This window comes from Mustela erminea, chromosome 15 (genome assembly GCF_009829155.1).
Source record: "Mustela erminea isolate mMusErm1 chromosome 15, mMusErm1.Pri, whole genome shotgun sequence".
In the NCBI taxonomy this organism is placed as follows: domain Eukaryota; kingdom Metazoa; phylum Chordata; class Mammalia; order Carnivora; family Mustelidae; genus Mustela; species Mustela erminea.
The window spans coordinates 73,084,858-73,099,787 of NC_045628.1; positions in this window are offsets into that span (position 1 = coordinate 73,084,858).

The following is a 14,930-nucleotide window of genomic DNA, read 5'->3' on the forward strand; positions in this document are numbered from 1 at the left end:
CAGAGGTCTGTGATTAATTCATTTTTGTGCCCCCAAATGCCTGGCACATGAAAATTGTTCAGTAAATGTCTATTGAATGGAGGACTGAAGAAAGTCTATTTTTTTAAAATTTATTTTCAGCGTAACAGTATTCATTGTTTTTGCACCACACCCAGTGCTCTATGCAATCTGTGCCCTCTCCAATACCCACCACCTGGTTCCCCCAACCTCCCAGCCCCCACCCCTTCAAAACCCTCAGGTTGTTTTTCGGAGTCCATAGCCTCTCTGAAGAAAGTCTATTGCTAGTGGAAGGAACATCATTGAGTTATGAAAGCACAGGTGCATGAGGGGATAGCCTGTCTGACATGCAGAAGGGTGCCAGAGGACTAACATGAGAAAGCCAGGTTAGAGGCACGTCACTTAGAATTGTGGATGCCAGGTATGGAGTCAGGATTCAAAACCCAGAGCAGTAGAGAATCAAGCGGCAATAAGTAATAAAGACCTAAACCAAATGAGAGGGCTGATTGGGGGTAGTGGAAAGGAAGGACCAGGTCTAGGAAACATGCAGGACTTAATCTTAGACTTTAAGGACTTGGTAATTTGATGAATGTGGGAGACAAACTGGAGGAAAGAGTTTATGAAGGAAGATGAAGCATTTTCTTCATAGTAAATCTGTTTTGATAGCAATACCACTTTTTTATTTCTTAAGATTTTTATTTCTTTATTTGAGAGAGGGAGAGGGAGAGAGAGAGAGAGCATGAGTGGGGGTGGGATGGGGGAGCAGCAGAGGGAGAGGGGGAAGCCGACTTCCCGCTGAGCAGAGTGCCCAACGTGGGGCTCCATCCCAGGACCCCAGGATTATGACCCAAGCCCAAGGCTTAACCAAATGAGCCACCAATTCTGTTTTTAAAAACTCTTTTTTCCCCATTTACAGAAATGATAAATTTTAATTGTATAAAAGTTACAACAGGGAGATGAGTTACAAAGCAAATTGAAATTGAAATTATTTGTAATCCAGCCATCCAGAGATAATGGTTTCTAACATATTGCTGATTTTCCTTTAATCCTTTTTCAATGCATACATACAGAATTGCTGTGGTGCATATTGGTATATGCAACAGTCAATCAGTTGTACACGTTTACATAATTACACTTTATATAATCGTGCACAATACACACTGAACATTTTAATCAATATTCTTTGGACTCCTGATTTTTAAAGTCAGCATTAATGTCACTGATGAACCATAATTTATGTAAATAATTCCCTGTTGTTCATTTGGGTTATATTCAATTTTTTACAACTACTAACAATGTTGCAGTGAACATCCTTATATATCTTTATTGGTACTTCTAATTATGTCCTTAGGACAGATTCTGAGTCAGTGTGGATGATCACATTTAAAGCTCTTAGGATGTACTGCACAATAACTTTCCAGAAAAGATACATCCACTCTACTCTTCTCAGCAGTGTGTGAGTGCCAATACTGAGGATTATCTTGTAAAAAATATTGCCAATAAGCATCATCTCATTCTAGTATGCATTTCTTTAATTACTAAAGAGAGTAACTTTTTTCATACTAATTAGCCACTTATATTTCTTCTTTTGTAGAGAAAAATCATTTCCTTTATCGATTATACAGTATTGGGATAGTAAAGCTTTTTTATGATTGATTAGGGACATTTATTTTCATAGTAACCTTTGTCTACCGCATTTGTTACAAATATTTTCCTAATGTGTCACTTACATTTTGTCCTATTTTTGATATGTAGAAATTGTAGTAAAATTTATCAGCTTTTCTTTTGCAATTATTTTGCATTGCTTTTATATCTTGACAGAAGTTCCCCCTAACTAAGATTTACTTTTCGTCTCTATTTTCTTTGTTCGTTTTATGTTTTGTTCTGCACTCAAGTCTTTTTGTCAATCTTGAATGTATTTTAGTGCAAGAGGCGACTGCAGGACAACAGGAAGGATCTATGTGTGAGCAGCAGGACAGGCAAGTCATTTAGCTGTCCTCATTTTTCAAACATGAGGGTGGATAAGCTGGGCCATCCATGATTTAGACCTAGCACAGAATCTCATTTGTTTTCTCAGTTTCAGGATAGTGTTCTCTTGGAAAATGAGACATGCTACAGCATGCAGCAGAAAACTGAGAGCTTGCTTTCCTAATAAAGCAAATCTCTAAAGAGTGAAAATATGGAAATGTTTATGCCTTCTTCTCTAATTGCTGATTATCAGGCTGCTCTGAACAACAGACATGCACATAGCTCCCGAGCCAGGAAAGGTCACTGGAAGATACTGCCCTTCAAGGTGTGGCGAGGCATCATGAGACTAGATATCCTATTGCATGTGGGATTCTCTTCCCACCTCACTTTACTGTGAGAGCAGGAGGAGAAGACTCTGACGCCAAGGGCATTTCAGCACACGGAAGACTGCTTTGAAATAAAACCATAACCATCACAAAGGCAATAAAGCAAAACATTCACTCAGTGACCGAGGTAAACTTAGCCATTTTTACTGAACTGGGCAATGATCAGTTCAACAAGGTTCTTAAATATTTGCTACATGAGTAGAAGTTTCTATGTCAACAATACATTAATTCCCCGGGGCATAAGGAATTCAGCCCAGATTAATGCAGTGCATACACTTTTCTCATACATATTTCATTTTGCCATCTTAAACTTACTGGTAGGTTATTTTCAGAGAGACAGGACAATGAATGAGTGGGAAGTGAGGTACTAAGATATCAAGGGATTTATTAAGATCTAGGTCTGCTGGTTCCCAGCTTTAAGACCTTTAAAAAATACTACGTCAAAAAATACTACTAATAGTCTGGGAGAGCCTAAAGAGCTCCAGGGAACCATATCATGACCTTGTTGGATAAGTCATTTGACCTTCTTGAATTTTTAAGGATTACACATTTTTATTTGTGTTAATACATACATAACAAAATTTACCATTTTAACCATTTTTAAGGATGTAGAGTTCAGTGGCACTAAGGATATTCACCTTGTTGTGCAATCATCACTACCATCCATTACAGCTCTTGTCTCTCCTGAAGAATCCATTAAACGCTAACCCCCTGTTCCCTCCTCCTCCCCACTGCCTGGAAACCACCACTCTATCTCAATGAGTTGGACTACTCTAGGCTCCGCATATGAGGGGCATCATGGAGTATTTGCCCTTTTGTGACTGGCTTATTTCACTTAGAAAAATGTCTTCAAGGTTCTTCCATGTTGTAGCATGTGACAGGATTTCCTTCTTTTTTTAAGTCTGAATAATAGTCCACTGTATGTATAGATCACTTTTCGTTTAGCTATTCATCTGTCAATGGATAATTAGGTTGCTTTCACTTTGGCTAGTGTGAGTAACGCTGTTGCAAACATGGTTATGCAAATCTCTTCATAACTCTACTTTCAATTCTGGGGGCTATACCCAGAAGTGGAAGCGCTGGATCGCATGATAATTCTATTTTTAAATTTTTGAGGAACTGCCAGACTGTTTTCCATAGTGTCTGCACCATCCCCGCCAGCAGTGCATGAGGGCTCTAATTTTTCTGTATCCTCCACAATACTTCCTCCTTGGGTTTTCAGTTATTTATTTACTTACTCATTCTTTCACTACATAGCTGCACAAAGCATTTCATATGCCAGATGCTGTGGCTACAGCAAGAACAAAACAGATTCTTCCTGCCCTCGAAAAGCCTGTGATCTGCCATGGAAGAGGGACACTGAGCACATAGTTACAAGTAGGATAAATGCTTAAAAAAACAGAAGTGCAGTCAGCTAGAGCAATGAAATCTTTGATCCCCAGGACTTGGCAAGTCTAGATTCTATGAACAAGTGACATTTTCTTTCTGGAAAGCACTAACCTAGGTGGTAAGGACCACCACTGGGACAATTCTAACATGGGATACAGTCCCTACATTTAGAAACATGTTCAAACACATTTATATTTGTGAGAAACGGGGATCCTTTATGATCCTTAACCAAACCTAGCACAGCATGTTGCCAAGCCAGAGAACCTCATATGCTCTGAAATTTGAAATTCTGGGAACAAAGGCAACAAACTGGCAGCTTGAGGGCCAGGCCCATATAATGTTTTAAAAGTTTGCAATTAGTTGCCAACACTTAAAAATTGAGAAATTGCCTGCAGGACTCTGAATTTCTGGCCTCCCTCCAAAACTCAGGAAACCTGGCAGTACTAGGGGTAAGGTAGGAACCAGCTGAGCTGAGCTGAGAGCAGCTCTGTCCATGTTAGAAGGGTTGCAGCTGGCCACAGGCCCCATTTGGGCTCTGTCTCCATTCTTACCTGTTTGGCTCCTGTAAGCCTTTGGTCTAGAGCTGTGCTGTCCAATATCAGAGCCACTAGCCCCTAGGGCTACTGAACCTGAGATATATAGCTAGTCTGAACTGAGATGTGTGGTAGGTATGAAATACACACCAGATCTCAAAAACAGTAAAAAAAAAAAAAAGAAAAAGAAAAAAGGGAAAATATCCCTTTAATATTTTTTATATTAATTACATGTTGAAATGATAACATTCTGGATGTATTGGGTTAAGTAAGACGTATTGTTAAAACTAATTCACCTGCTTTTCTTTGTTTTAATATGTCTACTGGAAATTTAGACTGACATATATAGCTCACATTATATTTCTATCGGATGATGCTACTCTAGAACCCCTTCCAGCTTAGAATAATATCTCTGAAACTTTTCTTCCCACAAGAATTACCACTTGAATTGTGTCATATTAACTCTTCCTTATAATGCATAACTGCACATTGCATTGATTAATTAAGCAACAATCCCAAGGGGGAAATAACTGATGATTTATATAAACTGTAGCTCACATAAAAACACCTGAAATCATGGGTCTTATATCATTTTAACACATATTTATTCCTCTCTAGTGGATATATTAAAATAACAGAACTAACCATTGCTCTGAGACTTTATTATTACTCCAATATTTAACTCCTATTTTCATTCACTGAAGGTATTTGGGAAGTTACAAAATAAATTGTTCCTATTTGTTTATGTCACTTAATGCACTTTAAAATGAAATCTAATCTATTTTCATAAACCCTTTTCACAACTCTTTTTGCAAAAAGCTTAAAGACTGCTAGCATACTTGTCATTTCATAGGGACCATTGGTCTATGACCTTATTGGATAAATTAATTTTTAAAAGTCTTCTAGCTTACTCAAATAAGTGAGTGGCTTAAATTAATTTTCAACAGGTGTGGGACAAAGAAGTTTCAGCCTAGACAAGGGAATTATTGTATTTTTTTTTTTTTACAGAGACAACCACTTAAATTATTATTCTCCTAGAAAATTAGCTGTATTAAAATTAAGCAAGATTCTAATTTTAGATGTGTGGAATACATAGATATTAAGCTGACACATATGCTTCCTGCTGACATTTGCTTAATACTCAAAGGAAAGAGGAGGATTGAGGAAATTTGGATCAATTGAGTTGAGGAAAACACAACTCTGAAGCAAAGCTGCATTTTGGACTGTACTTTCCAACCTGCATATTTACACGCTGTAATTCATCTGTTAAGTGCACAATCACCCACTCTTCTTTACCCATGTAACTCATAGAGAAATTTCAGGAATAGTACCCAACTTCAAAGGAGAACTGTAGAAGTTTATCTTTTTTTGGACTCCTTTTTTTGTTCTCCCTCTTTTCTTTCCATAAATGATTTTTATACTCTATGCAGGCCTGAGTTTCGAGCAAGCACATGGCAAAATAGTCAATTCCCAGTGTACACAGAGTGTTTCATTCCACTATGTGTGAAGCTCTCATTGGAGCTGTTTCTATCTGGGTCATAGGACACGAAAGGACAGGCTTTATAAAATGGGTAAGAGGACAGATGAAATTCTGGGACACAGCCAGTGAAGCCTAGCTATTAGCAGGATTCTCATCCAGTAGTGGGAGAGAAAATATAACTCATTAGCTTTCACAGGCTTGGGGAAATCTTGGTAATCATAAAACTCCACCATTCTTTCAAGATAAAAGTGTGTAATGAAAATGGTATGGTAGGGTATACACGGCTAACAAGTCCCTAGACACCTTTAAAAATGCTTCAACTTTAAACCTCTTGAGGTTTTTTGGTTTTGTTTTTTTAAGATTTTATTTATTTATTTGGTGAGGGAGGGACAGAGGGAGAAGGAGAAGCAGACTCCCTGCTGAGAAAGGAGCCCAATGCAGGGCTCCATTCCAGGACCCTGAGATCATGACCTGAGTTTAACTGACTGAGCCACTCAGGAGCCCCTTCACTTGTTTTTTTAACATATATGCATGAGTGTAATTATGCCAAAGTAGCTTCTGTCCTTGCTTAATCACCTGCCTATTCCATTCTCTGACATTTCACAGGGGCAATCAGATTTCAGTGTCTCCTACAGGTTAAAGAAAGGCTTTAAAGAGACCACAATGAACACAACAATCATAATGAAAATAGCAAGATAGCCTTGCACAAGGCAGGGACTATATTAAATCTCCCCATGCACGTCAATAAGAGTAATGTTTATGTCTGGCTAAATGGGAAAGAAAAATATTTTAGACAACTCTAAGAACGCAAAAGCCCACTGAATTTGATGTTGAGAAGGAAGCACTGCATTTGTGTATGAGAAGAGTCAACTCTTCCCAGAACATGAGGATGACGGCACAAACATTTACTCTTAGTTTTTCAAATGAGATATATGCATAGCTGCTTCCTCCTACCTGGCACTCAGGAAAGAGTCTAAGGATTCCTACCTTAAAATTATATCTGGTTTTCATTTTTGCCAGCATCAACTCAACATTTGAGAATGTTTTCAGAGTTTAGGTCAGTAGGAGCGTTTGCCAACAACACTATCAGGAACTGGCTGGATTCTGTAATATTCTGTCGTAGAGGGAATCCTGACTTTAAGTAGTAAGTTAATGAACACACAAAATTTGGTAGAGCAAAACAGCACAATAGACTAGTTGAGGATATGCATGGGATTTGAGAGAGTATAAATTACCAGGAAACAAGTATTTCAAATGTATACATTGGGTCTCTGCCAGTCTAGGAGAGAGCAAGCACCCCGAAGTCCTAGAAAACTGATCGAGGGCCTAGACAAGCAGGATTGGTAAATATGATACTAAGCATAATGCTTGCAAGAATAAGCTTAGCATACTGTTAAGACCACATTGTTGCTCAGTAAATATCTGCTGCATAAAAGAAGGAAGAAAGGAACTGAGAAAGAGGCTTTGTACTCATAAAAGCATAGGACCCGAGTTCAATCCTCAGTCCACTTCCTTGGATACACAACTTTGGTTAGTCGCTTAAACCGTAAGCCTTGGATTCCTCAGTGGTAAAATACAGATATTATCAAGTACCGCAGAGGCTACTAGCGACATTAAGTTAGGTTTATATGTAGCACTTAGCACTTAGAGGCACTCGTTATGGTGCAACTCCCGAGGTCCATCTTGTCCATACTACTAATTTCTTCTTTTATTATAAATACAGAAATTGAATACTTACACCAAGGTTTCACTTGAACAATCAATGCCAAGCTGTCCATAAATTAATGGGATTTCACTGCATTAATAATAACATTAATAACCCAAAGGTTAATTATATTATCTAAGTCATTTAATATTTTTTTATTCTAAAATCGTAAGGCAATATTTAGAAAGAACTTACTATATCCAAACTTTGCATCTTTACTCTCCAACCATATTATTCCACATACATCTATAACTTGGGAGCAAATCTCTAGCCCTTCTTGGTGAACAGGTATAGATTCAGAAATAGCCATTACAATATCAAAGATGAATGGATGCACATAAATACTGGTGCTTCAGAGCTTATGCTACCCCAGGCTTCAGGGTTTTTCTCCTCAAATAAATTTCAATTCCATGATAATCCAAAAGTTCCACATTTAGTTTAGAACACCTCAAACTTGAACCATGGGCTCCTACAAAAATTAACATTTTAAAGTTCGACCTAATTTCAGGACAGCAGCTTGGTCCTGGGGTTCTGTGATAATGTCTGATATCCTAAAACTCACAGACCGGAGGCCAGTAATTACATTCACATAACAAAAAAGCCAAAGCAAAACAAAATCCACCAGAAAAGCTTCCCATTGTCTTTATTTTTCTAAAAGAAAAGCTGTGAAAGAAAATGCAAAACTATATTTTAATCGATAAAGCTCAAGCCTTATCTACCCAGAACTGACACTCACCCAGAACTGACACTTACCTATATGCTTTAAGAGCCTAGGGGCAAATTCTACGGTGTTCAGAAATGTATCTGAAAAGCAGGCAAACAACTTGAAAATGATTTTTAGCCATCTGGGATATATCTTTAAATATAAGTAAGTGTACCTCATCTATAGAATACACATACATACATGCACTCACACTTGCACTTGCTCGCTCTCTCTCTCTCTCTCTCTGTATATATATATATATATTCCATACATATATTTGGAAAGGCTAGCTAACATACAGGTACATATGTGTGCATATATACATAACACACACTTATGATCTATGCCATATGCATGTATACATGCACATACATATCACAGACAATCCTTTCTAAAAAGATATATTTAAATATTGTGCATACACATGAATAGGTCTCTTCATGGGAGCATCACGTTTCAGGGATAGCTATCATCACATCAGGATCCCAGATTCCTCTTCTACTCTGATCCACATTTGAGGGTAATGATAGTGTTCTTTATCGGACTTAGCTTCAAGTTTCCACCACGTCTCAATTCCATTTGTTATTTAATCTGTCACCAGTTAAACTACACTTAAGCTATGGGTATGGGTACATTTGGAAATATATCCAAGCATCAATCATGGTCATGATTTAACACATTATACTATGAAAACTGTGTCTTAGCCATAGCCATGCGTTATTTAGTATAGCGACCGCAATGCAAATAAGTTATCAAATGGAATGTGGATACCCCGTACATTATCCTAATAAATCAAACAACTGTTAAAATGAGTTTAAGAAAATATTTATCAAGAAACTTAAAATGAATGGCTAGTCCCACACAAATGTGTCTCAGATGCACCAGCATTAATTAACTGCATGACTTGGCCTTTTCCACACAGGCGTGTGTGCCATTTGTTGACCTTTCACTTGAAATCCAGAATTTTGTTTAATCCTTTGAGCAGTGGATCAAAAGCTATGCCTTAGATGAAGTAATGACTGAGAACTATTTAAAAATAGTCAGGGTTGATTCCCAAAATAGGAATTTTCCATTTGTCTGGCAATAAAATGTTCCTGTAGATTCTCTATACTGGCAAAGGAAAAATGAGTCTATTTCAGAATTAAAATTTCAACTGGGCTTTCATTCTGCCAACACCCTGAATTTTTCAAGTATACCATTAAAGCAGAAAGTTTTTAAACTGACACAACAATGTTTGTGGAGAAAAAAGGGAAAAAAGAAAACACTTGCATTTTAATCCCAAGGATTAGAACATAATCAGTTAGCTGTCATTCAATACACATTATTAAAGTCTATTAATGAGAAGTAACCCAGGCTAAAAATCTCAAAACTGAACTAAAAATACACATTTACGTCCTGGCTCTGTTGTGTAATACACACACATACAGATGTACATCTACAATTTTCAATGAATTGTACAGACAAAGAACACTGCAAAAATCACTGATGCCCTGATGTATCTCAGATGATACAGAGTAATTAAATAAAGAGACAACAAAGTGCAGGAAATGTTTTACTGTCTTTCATGTCATCAATTATGAATGTCACTTTCTCAAGCTAATTTTCATAAAAGCCTCTTTTGACGCAAATGGCTACTCCTGCCTAATGTTCTTTTTTCAAAATTCCCCTTTAACAGAAGGCTCTGAAGTACTCTGTGATCATTATTTTTTTTCCCTGGTGCTTTACTGAATTTTTAAATAAAAAAAAATTTCTCTCTCTCCTCTCTTTTTTTTGGTCTTAATTAAAGTCAGTATTTGGCTTCTTATGAACAATGCCAAACCAACTCTATTTTCCTTTTATCCTTGTGCAGCTCAGGGTAGGTTTTTCTAGATGAGACTTTCCTCATCCTTGAATCCGTCTCTTGGAATTTTCTTAATGACACTGTCCTCCCAGGATTTCCTGATAATCTTTCCAACTGCAGTTTCATGATAGGTCATGTATAAGGTTAAACTCATTAGAAAACTCATATTTCAGATCCCCAAAGAACTCAATGGTCTAAAGACCAAATGGAGTACCAACATCCACCCTGGTGGATATCCTGCAAGAATCAAAATGCAAATTAAAAAGAAACACCAGGGGTGCCTGAGTGTCTCAGTCCTTAAGCCTCTGCCTTTGGATCAGGTCCTTATGCCAGGGTCCTGGGATCAAGTACCACATCAGGCTCCCTGTTCCTCAGGAAGCCTGCTTCTCCCTCTCCCTCTCCCACTCCTCCTGCTTGTGTTTCCTCTCTGGTGCTATCTCTGTCAAATAAATAAATAATTTTTTTTTTTTTAATAAAGGACACACCCCAATATATCCTACCTGGAATGCAGACGGAGCATCCGCTTCAAAAACTTCTTGGGGAACTCCAGGTTGTAGGATGGCAGTGAACACTAGATGTTCTGGACCCTTCAACTTCACTTGCAAGTTTAGTGTAGACATAGCCCTAAAGACTTTGTTTTTTCTTCTGTGTATTAATTTTTAAAAAACAGATTCCACGACTACTCTCCTGCCCACTCTTTTTATTGATAACCCCTACTCAACTTCTACCATTCAGTTTGTTTGTGGGTCCCAGATCCGACAGTCCACTCCCATCTCTTCATACTGTGGAATCTTAACTGTCTGTTATCTCCGCGGCATCTTCTAAGTGGCAGCTAATCAGCAATTCAAATGTAACCTGACCAAGATTGTTGTCTAAAACTTAGCAGGGTGTTCCCTGTGGTGCACCTAGTCTTGTCATCTGATTCTCCTCTTCTAGCATCTTTCTCTAACTTCACTCTCATTGATTCGCCTCTCTGGCCACAGAGTCTCTTGTTCAAAATTATTGAAGATGTATTTTCATGGATGTCTCAACAACATTCTTAATTAATTTGCTATTCTTTTGGAACCTATACAAAAGAAAGGGGTCCTACTTTTCTGAGTCCTTAAGGTTGCATTAGCACCCCAGTGACAAAGTAAGTGTAATGCCATGTTTTTGGCAGGCTGAAAAACTTTCCTATTCTTTGGCTTATTACGTGCATTACTGCCCAATTACATTAAACAAGAGGAAAAAGCACTTGGCCCTGCAATAGAATCAAGGCAATTTTGCACTTCACAATTTTCATTTGATATTTATAAATGTAACTGAAGCGATAAAGCTATAGTCTATTATACAATGCAACTTGATTTCCCCTACCTAGTTTTATTGAGATATAATTGACATATGACATTGTGTAATTTTAAGGTATACAACATAATAATCTGACATATGTATATATTGGGAAATTAGTTAATATCTATCACCTCACATAGTTACACATTTTTTTCCCTGTGATGAAAACTTTGAAGATCTACTCTCTCAATAACTTGTAAATAGATAACAATATATTATCACCGTGCTTACACTAAGTTACCAAGATTTATGTATCTTATAACTGGAAGTCTGTACCTTTTGGGTGTCTTTGCCCATTTCCCCCACCCAGCACAATGCAACTTTAAACAGACACGGTTTAAAGTCCTTGTTTAGTATATTCCCAACAAGGTAGCCTAGTATATTCCAAACCCAGGGCTCTAGAATCTCAAGCAGCAGATAGGCAGGAGCAAAATAGGCAGAACATGTACAAACTTTGGACATTATGGTCTTTAATGATTCAAAGTACGGGTATTCTTATTGAAATTGGAAGGTAACGAAAATATGACATTCCAGGAAGATTTTTAGGAATGAATGGAACAGGGGTGTGTGTGTGAGTGTGTGTGTGTGTGTGTGTGTGAACTAGATCAAGAGTGGGTTGATAATTTAAAAAAGAAAATGAGTACATGACCAACTAACAGAAACCTGATTCTTACTTCCTGAGTGGGGCATTCACTTTGAGTTTGTTATGAGAACTGGATTCACTTTATATTCTTCTATTCTTTACATTCTTTATTTGTGGCAAGGATCTTAGAACCCATTTATTCCAGTCCTCTTGTTTTAGCAAGGAAAGTGAAACACACTGGGCAGCCCCTCCCCAGGACCACATAGCTTGGACAGGAGCAGCAGCAAGGTCTGAATTCTTGCCTCACCAGCTGGTCTGCTTCCGTTGCCAGACCTGTCCATGTTCTAATCACCATCCCCTTTTCTTAACTCAAATATGACATTTCTGTTCTCTCTTTTCATTCTAAGTTTGAATCATCCAAGCCCTTGCCTTTGAATCTCCAGATTTTGTGTGTGTGTGTGTGTGGGTGGGGGAGTGTCTTGTTTGGTTGGATGGTTGGTTTGTAGATTTGATACCTATTCCTTACCCATGAAAAAGGTATCTGGGTATACACAGATACATGGTATGTCTTAAAAGAGCAATTTGTTGCCTTTCAGTTTATTTTTAAACCATGCTTGGGTTGAGGACTCCATAGATTAGGGGGTTCTGTTATTGTCATTATTTTATCTTTAGTTGCCCCCTTCCCTTCCCCTTTGATATTACTATTACTGGGCATAGAAGGGTCACTTAGAATAAGTTAACTTCTTCCTTCTTTTTCCCAGATGGGGCTGCTGAGCTTCCCGCCATATCTTCATCTCCAATAAATCAGTTTCCATTTCATTAACTCGAATTCTTTATCATAATGTTCCCCCCTTTTAAACAAATTGACTTTCTTGTTTTTGGTTTCAAAGCTTTTATTTATTCTTCACTTATGAATCATCTGTCATTTGACCCAAAGTCACATTCTTTGCCAAACTTCTCTCCCCATCCCCTTCCACTGTTAATTTGATTGATCAAATTTCTGTTTTACTGGTGATATTGACCATTTGGCTAGGAGTTTACCTTGCACTTGTTTGCTTCAGCATCTGCTGTCTATTTTATATTAGATAAACATATTCTCAGTCTCGGTAGACAGGGACAGAATTTCTAAGCCATCCCTACAGGAATAGAAATGGTGTGAATATAGGTATGCTGATGGCTGAGACATGACCTCAGCTCAGATGGGGCTTTGGGTGCACAGTACTGGGCTTGATGTGGCTATGTGGGCAGCTCTCTGGTTTACCTTCCCACTGGCCCATCTTGATATGTAACCCAGCCCCCAGGGCTGTGTCCCACATGCTGAAGTCCCTTATTAATACATTCTGCTGCTCACTGTTGTAATGTGGTAATGTGGGGGCCTTTAATAGCACCTCCCCATCCCATCATAACTGACAGCCGCCTTCTTTGAGCCACCACTGACCTGTCTGCAGTTGTATTAGTATTTTCTTAATACCTGCAGCCACATCTATTTCACTACCCAAATCTGAGTTCTTTTTTTTTTTTTAATTTTTTTTTATTATTTTTTTAAAGATTTTTATTTATTTGTTAGAGAGAGAGAGAGAGAGATACAGAGCGCAAGCACAGGCAGACAGAGTGGCAGGCTGAGGCAGAGGGAGAAGCAGGCTCCCTGCCGAGCAAGGAGCCCGATGTGGGACTCGATCCCAGGACGCTGGGATCATGACCTGAGCCGAAGGCAGCCGCTTAACCAACTGAGCCACCCAGGTGTCCCCCAAATCTGAGTTCTTTAAGGGTCTGAATTATATTTGGATCCTCACAGCTGGGGCTAAGTGATTAACAAATGAGACTTCTACTTCTTTAAAAGGGTTCCTTCACTCTCAATCCCGGGCCCCAATTCATAATATACATTTTATAATATTGAGTTTATTAGTAAGTACACAGTATGGCAAGTTATTGGGGAAATCAGAACTGTCCATGGCTTACATGTTTAGGGGTGAAAAGTACTCAAATACTAAAAGTAACAGGGCTTTATAAAATTTCTATGACAATATATGAAAAAGAAATGTGGTGACAGCTTTAAAATAGTCCAATTGTTTCTCTACTGCTTGGAAGAACCTGTACACTTCTTTTGTCTGTACTTTTATTAGATCTTATTTTACTTTTTTGGTGTCTAAATTTTGAAATGCTGTTTAAAGTGTTTAAATTATTTGCATTATCATAATTGATCTCCATACACTGTAATGGTATCTACAACACAAATACAGTTATAAATATAGCTTTGAAATATTTTAAGATATTTAAATTAATAGTGTAAAATATCAGTTTATACTTAATGTCATGTTTTTCATAGGATCATATAAGCATGTTCACTTCTTTTGTCTGAATACAGACAAAAATTAATTTACTTCCCTAGAGAAGTTATTTTCCTAAGCATAAAGAAATAAACTCTTGGGATGCCTGGGTGGCTCAGTTGGTTGGACGACTGCCTTCGGCTCAGGTTATGATCACGGAGTCCCGGGATCGAGTCCCGCATCGGGCTCCCAGCTCCACGGGGAGTCCGCTTCTCTCTCTGACCTTCTCCTCGCTCATGTTCTCTCTCACTGTCTCTCTCTCAAATAAATAAAATCTTAAAAAAAAAAAAAAGAAAGAAACTCTTATATATCACTATATCTAAAATGTAATTGAAAAAATATATCCATATTTCAAAAAATATTATATAAAGTAATGATTCTTGAGATTTCTGGCCAAGATCTAGTTAGAAATGTGTATTCTATTGCAATCTAGAACCAACATAGGTATCACATATTTAACAAGTGTATGAAAATTCTCTTTTGCAAAATATTTAACTTTACATGATACCTTTTGGTATCTCTAGTCTATCCTATTTAATTTTTTTAAAAATAGCTGGTTTTGAATTACTAAATTGATTTTCCAAACCACCGATGGGCATTAATGACTCAAGATCTGCAGTTTTTCAAGACTAAACAAGTGGACTGTAGAGTTCACAACTTTCTCTATTAGGTCAGATTACTTAGAGTGGC